At 46.5% G+C, this 10,264-nt stretch overlaps 1 long non-coding RNA gene across 1 annotated transcript; it reads right to left on the bottom strand.

Moving 5' to 3' along the window:
- Nucleotides 1-7,453: 7,453 nt before the first annotated feature.
- Nucleotides 7,454-9,213, bottom strand: LOC120658706. Its single transcript, XR_005668813.1, has 2 exons — nt 9,033-9,213; nt 7,454-7,707 (listed from the first exon to the last, which is right to left on the bottom strand). It is a non-coding gene; the product is annotated as an uncharacterized LOC120658706 (long non-coding RNA).
- Nucleotides 9,214-10,264: the final 1,051 nt, after the last annotated feature.

The raw sequence follows: 10,264 nt of genomic DNA, 5'->3' as shown, positions 1-10,264 counted from the left end.
TTGCACGGAGTATATTCATATGCAACTTTCGCATGATACCCACTTGGTTAATTAATTGTCTCTTCTGGAAATGGTTTAATGTACATTTACTCAAACTACTAGGAACCAGTTTCCCGGGCATGGATAGAGACGAGCATTCTTCTCACTTGTGTATTGGGGTCACACCTCTGTGTGGCCGTAGAAGATGAGTAAAGAAATGACGCGGCAGTGCATGGATTTTTGGGCGGCAGTGCTCCACTGCTTCTTATCGTGTACCTCCAGGGTTGTGGGCGAAGCACCATGGTCGGCATCTTCCATACCTTTTCCCCTGCCCAACAGTCCCTCCCAACTAATTAACTAAGAAACCCAAGGCAAAACCATGATTAACGTTATGAAAAATTTAACTATTACTCCAATTTCTTAAACAGGTCATGGTTTGGCAGTTAACACGTAATTTATTTCCCTTGGTCGGCATACTTTATTAAAATTAATTACTAACTCTGTATGATTTCCTCTAATAACGAATACAAAAATTGTTCTCCGAATGCTCCTCCATAGTTGCAATTTGGTTATTTTCGGCCTTCGAAGCTTTATAAGCATAACAGGTAACATCATGTGTGATTGTTTTTTGTGAAAATGGCATCTTCCAGAAAAGTAAAGCACGAACCTAAAACCGAGACCTATTCCAGGATTTGAGTCACCCAAAGCAGAAGGAATCTTCCAGAAAAATGAGTCCTGTGTTTGCCTACTCCGTTGGAGGCCGATGGCTTCCATATGAAAACATCCATTTGTATATGGGTACAGATGATCTTTCATTATTCTTCGTGATATTGACCACATTTCTGATCCCTATTTGCATTTCAGTGGGTAAGTCAGAAGTTTCGGGAAAGAGTATATTACAACGGTAAAACACTGTGCCGGCGCATTTTAGGTATGGGTCACTTTGTGCCTAGTGTTGGAGACAGTTTAATTATGGCAAATTGCTTACGGAGTAGAAGTTATGAGTAGAACTTCAACTTTTTTTTTTGGATGGGGGAGTAGAACTTTAATTTAACTAAGTTGACCAAAGTACCAGGAAGCCATGGGCTTTTTTTTAGGGGAGGAAGCCATGGGCTAGAAGGTAGCTTCTGAAAGACATAAATGGAGTCCAAAACGTTGCTGGACCGGACACGAACAAGGCGCCTTTTTTATTTTTGCATTTTTAAAAAAAAATTACAGAAATATATTTTTGGTTTTAGGTTTTACAGTTCTGTACCCCTACCGCCCGGCAGGGCGGCGGCAGGGGGCCTACCGCCCGGCAGGTGGGCGGTAGGGACCTATATGTAAATAAAAAAATTGCGCAGAGGTCCGTGGAGGGAGCCTGCCGCCCCCCCCTGCCGGGCGGCAGGCCCCCTGCCGCCCCACCAATTGGCGGCAGGCTCCCAACACTAATATAAAACTCCGCCTCTTCCCCCTGCGCCCTCATTTTCTGCCCACGAGATCCAGAGAGGGGAGAGGGAGGGTGAGTGAGGTAATTCCACCGGCGAAGCCCTGCCGGATTTTGGATCCAAACCGCAGGTAACCAATATTTCTCGACTATTAAAGACTTGTTTCTAAAATAATCATGAGCTGGATCTTTTGTTTCCCAAATCGTACTTCTCGTGAGATTCAGGCCATCACAACTCAAGGGGAAGCACGAAATGTGCAGGCAGTGAAAAAAACACGCATATGAGAAGTTCAACCATGGATCAATCACATTCGCGAGCATCTAGATGAGCAGATCCAGCAATCACCTTTGGGGAAGAGGGAGGATGCGCTGGACTGAGGCCTCAGGGCCGGCCGACGCTGCGGGTGCCGCGAGCAGGCACCTGCGGGGAGAGCAGCCAGAGGTGCGCATGCTGGGAGCCTGGGTGTGCTCCGCTCCCGGGAAGATAGATGGAGCAGCAGAGGAATGCGACGGTGGCGGGCAGACTAGAGTGTGACGGTGGCGAGGGTTTGCGAGACTGCGGATTCTTGCGGGCACTTGCGGACTCGGTAAGGTGGACAGCATAGGTCCGCAACCATTTTGCAGCTGGGCCGTTTGTGTCGCGAACGACGATTTTGCGGGGCGGGTTTGCGGGCTCGTATAAGAACCATGCTGTATGACACAGATGGGAGACGTTATGGGATCGAGACGACCAACCATGCTGAATGTTACAATATGGTAATGCGTCGTGTTCGTGGATTTCCTCTTGTTGGCATTGTTGAGTTCATCATGTATGGATGCATAAGGTATTTTCGGGAGCGATACGCATCAGCCGCTCCCTTACTTAATGATCCAGGAGTGCATTTTTGCAGAAGGGTCAATGAGTACATGGAGAAAAAAATTGAAAAAGGCTAGATTTCACTCAGTCATATCGATGGGCACAAAGGAGCAAAGATTTGAGGTATCATGCAGGGACAGGACCGGACAGGGTGTCCGCAGACAAAGGGTAATTCAAGAAGTTTTGATAACCATTGACGGGAGGGTGTTCTGCCAATGTCAGAAGCCAAAGGTGCATCACTTACCATGCTCCCATGTCATCGCGGCTTGTTCTGTATCTGGGTTAGATGCTGCGTCATATGTTTCTCAATATTTCACAAAAGAAGCCGCAGCACAGACTTGGTGTCATGAGATATACGGCATCGGTATTCTAGGCCCATTCACTCAAAAAAATCCCCATCCAATTCTCATCCCTGATGCAGCTACGAAGCGGGGCATAGGCCGACGGCAGACACGTCGTATCCGGAATGGAATGGACGAGGCCGAGGCTGGAAAGAAGAAAAAACATTGCAAGTTGTGTGGAGCGGACGGTCACACTTACAAGAAGTGCCCACAGCTTTCAGTACCCAATGCTACTGCCGAGGCTGGACCTTCCGGGAATCCGACGGATGGATCGGCTCCACCTACAAGAATTCGCCGCATCTAGTTGTGCATTTATTTGTGTGTACGAAATGAAGTATATTGTGTATGTATTATGCCTAAATGTCTTGTTTAACTAGTTGGCAGTGCGTATTTCTATAGAATTTGGTTGTAATGAACGTAACCTTTAATGTAATATCTTATGTGGTATCTTGTTTAACGTTATATTTATATTTCGTTCATTGTATCAAATTGGTTAGCCCCAAATGCTAAGACACATGATTTGTCGCCACCTATAGCACAAACCACCACATAATGTGACACATAGAAGATAGCTAAATGAGTACACATCCATGATACTCAGGAATCCAAATTATTTCAGTACAATTTGCTTCACAATCTAGACCGATGAACAATATATGTTACACATTATTTCATGAAATCATCTAGGTAGTCACGCACAGGGGGAGGAACATCATCTCTTGGAGGCCATGGTTTGGGGGGGCATGAAGTCATCTAAGTCGTGATCCCAGTTAACAGAACTTGGTGCTGGAGGTGGTGCAGTTTGACTTGACGAACCTCTTGACTTTCCCTTTCTCTCTTTTATGGTTCTACTTTCATGTACAGGGGGAGGAACATCAGGTGTTCGAGGCCATGATTTGGGGGGCATGAAGTCATCCATATCGTCATCCCAGTTAACACAACTAGGTGCTCGAGGTGGTGCAGCACGACTTGACGAACCTCCGGTCACGTGTTCTTGCGGAGGCCGAGAACTATGACCCGAAGATCTTTTCCACCTCCTTCGTCTAGTTTGCGGCATAACTCCACCGAAGATACATACCAATTTTTTGAAATTTGGTATCGATTTGTTAATCAACTCTGTGTCCTCGGGGTAATCCTAGCATATAATTACACAATAATTTTACTATTTCGTAAATATAGATTACAAATAACGGACGTGATTAGAACTGAATAAGAGTTACCTTAATGTGCATCTCATACACCTCTGACCGCATCCATATCTTACAAGTAGTTTGTAAGAATCCAATAACATATTGATGATTCGCTAGTTCACATACCCTCATGTATATCTTCCTACGTTCTAGCAGGTATTCCTTTAAATCTTGCATTGTAATACCTCGAAACAATGTCAAATATTTAAACTCAACTAATTTGGACAACACCATCTCTATCGTACCATCTGCTAATGGATCCAACTTCTTACTGATTACAAGACGTGTCATGATCTCAAGAAATATACTGGATTTTTCTTCGGTCCATGAAAATCCAACAGAATTGGAGGCAGACATTGTCTTATGCTGCAATAACAGTAAGGTACTGTCATTCTAAGTTTACTATTCTACATTTCACTATCCAAAAACTAAATCTATTCTAATTCATGATTATTTTAGAAACAAGTCCTTAATAGTTGAGAAATATTGGTTACCTGCGGTTTAGATCCAAAATCCGGCAGGGCTTCGCCGGTGGAATTACCTCACTCACCCTCCCTCTCCCCTCTCTGGATCTCGTGGGCAGAAAATGAGGGCGCAGGGGGAAGAGACAGAGTTTTATATTAGTGTTGGGAGCCTGCCGCCCCCCTGCCGGGCGGCAGGCCCCCTGCCGCCAACTGGTGGGGCGGCAGGGGGCCTGCCGCCCGGCAGGGGGGCGGCAGGCTCCCTCCACGGACCTCTGCGTAATTTTTTTTATTTACATATAGGTCCCTACCGCCCACCTGCCGAACGGGAGGCCCCCTGCCGGGCGGTAGGCCCCCTGCCGCCCCCTTGCCGGACGGTAGGGGTATAGAACTGTAAAACCTAAAACCAAAAATATATTTCTGTAAAAATTTTTTTTGAAAAATGCAAAAATAAAAAAAGGCGCCACGAACAAGGACCAAAGACCCAGTATTTGAGGTGGCCCAGGAGGGGCTCTCGGCCCGCAGAAACATCATTTTTCTAGTGTATCAGCCCACAAAGGCCCATGAATCTGGTGTATCAGCCCATCAAAGCTCATAATGATCTTTGTAGCTCAGCGTAGCAGCCAGTTGGCTTTCCACAAATTTTATTATGTACCGCTTAGGTTTTTTGTGGCAAGGGAGAAGACCAGGAGCTTGGAAACCATAATTTGATTGTTGGTTGCAGAACTTTACTCCCTTATAATCCTTCAAAACAGAGGCCTTAATTCCAGATCAATATCAAATCCACAATCAATATTGTAAACAAACAAAACTTCAAACGAAACAAATTATCTATCGTGGAACTGAGATCTTGATTGCAAATCATTATCGAAACAACGGTGTAAGTACTTCTAATTTGAGTTTTCACATTTAAGCATCAATGATATTGCACTTCTGCTAAAACTAAAAGCAAACATGGAGCGGAGGACTGAGACCCTTTTGTTTCCTGCTGCCTTTTTTAGCCCCCTGTCACATTAAAAAGAATCTTACCATTTAGAAGTATCAAATAAAATATATTTATAAAACTTTTTTGACAGATGGATGCTAATTCGTGAGACGAATCTAATGAGCCTGATTAACCCATGATTTGCTATAATGATGCTACAGTAACCAAAGAGACCAAACAACCCTGAGCAGGTGGCGAAGCGAAGGAACCAAAGGGGCGATGGAGGAGAAGGCACTAGGAAACCCTAGCCCCTATCGGCCATCGCCGAGGCTTCGGGAGAGGTGCGGGGCCTCGGGGATGAGGAGCGGGGAGTGAGGGTTCTCAGGGGCGCGAAGTGGAATCGTTTTTCACATTTTGCCCGTGAAACTGTTCCGGTCCAAGTTTGTTTTCTTATTCAAGTTCCGGTCCGCATTTGTCGACTGTAGAAAAGGTGGAATCCAGCCAAACTGTTTTTCTTTGAAATAGATGTTTGTCCCTTGGAGGATTTTAGAGTCCATTCTTTGATTTATGAAATATATGTTTGTCCCTGGTTCCCATCACCGGGACTCCATGATTTTGCTATAATGATGCTACAGTAACCAAAGGAACCAAACAACCTTGAGCCGCTGGCGAAGCGAAGGAACCAAAGGGGCGATGGAGGAGAATGCACTAGGAAACCCTAGCCCCTATCGGCCATCGCCGAGGCTTCGGGAGAGGTGCGGGGCCTCGGGGATGAGGAGCGGGGAGTGAGGGTTCTCAGGGGCGCGAAGTGGAATCGTTTTTCACATTTTGCCCGTGAAACTGTTCCGGTCCAAGTTTGTTTTCTTATTCAAGTTCCGGTCCGCATTTGTCGACTGTAGAAAAGGTGGAATCCAGCCAAACTGTTTTTCTTTGAAATAGATGTTTGTCCCTTGGAGGATTTTAGAGTCCATTCTTTGATTTATGAAATATATGTTTGTCCCTGGTTCCCATCACCGGGACTCCATGATTTTGCTATAATGATGCTACAGTAACCAAAGGAACCAAACAACCCTGAGCTGCTGGCGAAGCGAAGGAACCAAAGGGGCGATGGAGGAGAAGGCACTAGGAAACCCTAGCCCCTATCGGCCATCGCCGAGGCTTCGGGAGAGGTGCGGGGCCTCGGGGATGAGGAGAGGGGAGTGAGGGTTCTCGGGGGAGCAAAGTGGAATCGTTTTTCACATTTTGCTTGTGAAACTGTTCCGGTCCAAGTTTGTTATTTTATTCAAGTTCCGGTCCGCATTTGTCGACTATAGAAAAGGTGGAATCCAGCCAAACTGTTTTTCTTTGATTTATGAAATAGATGTTTGTCCCTTGGAGGATTTTAGAGTCCATTCTTTGATTTATGAAATAGATTGATGTTTGTCTCTGGTTCCCATAACCAGGACAAAAGGGTCTGAGCTCCAGGACTCGAACTCGTAACCTCTTGCCTCGCGTATAGGTTTCTTACCATCCCACCTTCTCAGCTCACGTAACACTAGTTGGAATCTATCCTTTTAAAACAACCCGTGAAACCAACTTTTAGTCCAGGTTAGTGTTACCAATCGGGATTAAAAGGTTTGGCTCTTTAATCCCAATTAAAGCCACCAACTAGGACTAAATATGGATTTTTAGTCTCGGTTGGTGGCTTCAACCGGAACTAAAGAGAGCCCTTCCGTCCCCTAACCGTTGGACCTGGGACTAATGCCTAAATTAGTCCCGCATCTGTGGCCGGAACAAATAGCAAGGATCAAAGGATTATTCTATAGTAGTGACTCCGACCCACAATGTTATACTGCTGAAATTTCTCCGATGCTTGCCTTTTCAACTCGTTTGACTTGCAAAGCCTGGCACGAGTATGTAAAATTTATCTGATGCTTGCTTCTTCAACTCGTCTGACATGCAAAGCCTAGCACGAGTACTAGAAAGGACTCGCGGCGTTGGCGCGCTGGGCTATTAGTGGTCCATTTGTTTTGGCACGTCAAAACTTGCTCATCTCTTTTGCCTGCGGTACTTTTATGAACACCTATGAGTTGGAGATGTTGAAGTTTACCAAAGTGGTCAAGTGCGTAGTATGCGTAATTACATATGTTGAAGATATTACGATACATGTATTTCAAAAATGATTATAATATGTTGTCGTAAGCATCGTGTCCTGTGCCTATATCGTCGCCTTGGCTGAATTACATGACAGCAGCAGCTACTTCCTCAGCAACGACGCCATCCTTAAACCATCAGAAGCTCATTTATATATTGTAGGCATGACAAGGAAGTAGAATTGGAACATATATATACTTCATAAGAGGCACATTTAGTGTTGAAACTGTCACGTAACCCAACATTAAGGAGCACAATAAGAAAAGTGGTGTTATATGCACCAAAATGTGTGCCACTACAAAAGTAGTGTGGATATGAGTGTGTTTGGTCGTCACACAGGAAGCGACAAAAGATAGTTTAAAGTGAGCACCAAAATAGCTGTTGCGTGGCCAATATCTGGAAAAAAAAAAGAGAGGAGGAGGCAAAGTTAAAACAAAAGGTGGAATAAATAGATTGTAGGATTATTGCAAGTAAATTTATAAAATCTAAGATCAAAAATTTTATTTTAGTATGAAATGCAGAAAGTTCAGCAATTTAACATGGCAGCAAGTTATATATGCATTCCTCTTCTATCTTTCTAGCCGTAATATGCAACTCTAATATTAATTAGCTGTATAATAATATGCTCGTTCTATTGAACTTTATTTTGACTATGATGGCTGCGTGGGACTCACGTGTCATGGTCATCTTCAACCTCTGTCTTAACGCTAATGTGTCTGGGGCTTGTGTTGGAGAGGTTACAAATGCATTGGTGCTCTGGTTCAATTCGTGTGTGCGTGCGTGTGTGTGGGGTGGGGGTGGGTGGGTGGGGTGGGGGGGCGTTTGGCGTGCCTGAGCTCATGGAGCACTCTGAAACAGGGAGTCAGGATACAGTTCCAGGATTCGAAGGGCATGAGGACATACAAGAGTGAGAGGGACTCCCGTTTTGGTGGTTTACTTGACAATTGAGGCTGCGCTGTGACAGCCGGGAGCATGCGGTCGCCATGGGACCACCAGGGTGCCGACGTTCTGTTCGTCGTGGAGGGGAACCTTGACCTCTTCGCCTTCTTTGATTCGCGACGCCTGTCGAGGGCGGCAACGCCGACAGCACCAAGGCCGGGTGTGCCCACAGCGTCTTGGTCGGCAGGCCGGGGCGGCTGCAGGACGACGTGGTGGCGGCGCGGCGCCGGCTCCCGGCGTCGTACGCGTGGCTGGCAATCGAGGATACAAAGAGGCAGCAGTAGCAGGCTAGCAGCATCACGACAGCGATATGGAGGCCGCGGAGGAGCAGTGGGCGCGGTTCCTCGGCGAGGGAAGCGGAAGGGCGGCGCATCATCGGCGAGTTGAGGGCGACGGACGGCGTATCCGCGAGAAGGTGGAGAGGGAGGAAGGGGCTGTGCAATCTGGAAGGGGGCGGGGGACGAGTAGAGGGACGGACTGTAGGGGCGGCGCAATCGTTGACACTGCCCAAGAAACCTAGCCCAACATGTACAGCCTCAGCGGCCCCCTCGTCGTCCTCGTGAGATCCAAGCCTGAGGCCGCTGTCAAATTGGGGGTCGTACGAGTACAGCGGGATGGAGGCTGCGGCCGGATCGGCGCGGGGGGCGGTGTCGATGGTCACCTGCAGCGCTTGTGCCTGTCGCTCGGAGTTTTGGTGAAAGTGGTGCTGCTCGTACAGGTTGCTGCGCCGTCGCGATGGAATGCAAGTGCAGAAGGTAAGGGAGTTGAGGCAGATTGCATACCGAGGAGGTGGTGGAGTAGGAAGCTTTCTTCCGTCGACGGCTGTCTTCCGGCGGAGTCGACGTCGGCAGAGAGACGACGATTTTTGCTGAATGGGAAATGGGAAGCGGAAGAGGAAACGTCAAGGACCATTTTTAATTGGCTGCGGCTGTTCTCGATGGCAGTAGAAACGGACCGAGGCATCCGGATTTTGGGGGTGTGGTAGGGGTGGTAAAGGGCTCAACATTTTGAATTAGAAAATCTAAGGATCGGGTTCTAAAAAGATCGGGCTCTAAACATATGTATTTTTGAACTAAAAATTTTAAGGGCCTTATTGAGCTGTGAAGAGGCCACTAGGGCCATGGCCCATTACCACCCCTAGGTGGGGGTGGTGACGGGAGGCTGAAATCCGTCCGATCTGAATCTAGTGGTTGAAAAAAATTTGGATGATGTGGCACAATAGGAGCTCAGAGAATAACCCAGGTTTCGATTGTTTGGTTGAAAAAAATTTGGATGATGTGGCACAATAAGAGCTCAGAGAATAACCCAGGTTTCGATTGTTAAGATGGGGTGGTACGTCTCCACCTTGATCCTCCATCTGACGCTCTCGTCTCTCCAACAGCACAGCACTACATCGCACGACAAAAAAAAACAAATGGACTGGATCATAGAGCAGAGCATGGATGATCCACGTGTTGAATAATATTCGACACGTCGGGCGGAGCTGTGACCAAAAGTAATTCTAAGTATTTAATAAGGAAATTCACGTCCTAGTCTGTTCATAATTAATTTCAAATGTTCAACAAAGTAAAAAAAACGGAAATTACTCCTTGCTATTAGTTCTCGATTTTAAATAAACAATTCTGTTTTGTTTTGTTTTTTTTTGTTTCACGTGTAGCAGGGCAGTGTAGAGAATATATATAACGAAGCGGGACCCGTGGACTTTGACCCGTCTACGGGGCAATCATCGAGCACGCACTGCACGCCCTGCTACCAGCCGACCAAGAGCATCTTCGTCCCTGCAGGGCGGGCGTTGGCTCAGAAACAACTTGTCTCTGCGTGCTGGGCCGAGTCAGGACACGGGCTTGGAAGTCAGAGCGTAAAAAAATTGCCTTATTGGGGAATCCGTGTAGCAATTTCAAGCTGAAATGGTATCAATGTTAAGTAGGAGAACCTCATATCTCGATACCAGACTTCTTATTTCCATAACAAAAGTATAGTAGCTGGAGGAATTTGGGTTAATAATGATGCAATT

The sequence above is a fragment of the Panicum virgatum genome, chromosome 2N (assembly GCF_016808335.1).
Source record: "Panicum virgatum strain AP13 chromosome 2N, P.virgatum_v5, whole genome shotgun sequence".
Taxonomy (NCBI): Eukaryota; Viridiplantae; Streptophyta; class Magnoliopsida; order Poales; family Poaceae; genus Panicum; species Panicum virgatum.
Note: the sequence above shows the minus strand (reverse complement) of the source record. Positions and strands in the feature narration are given on the sequence as shown.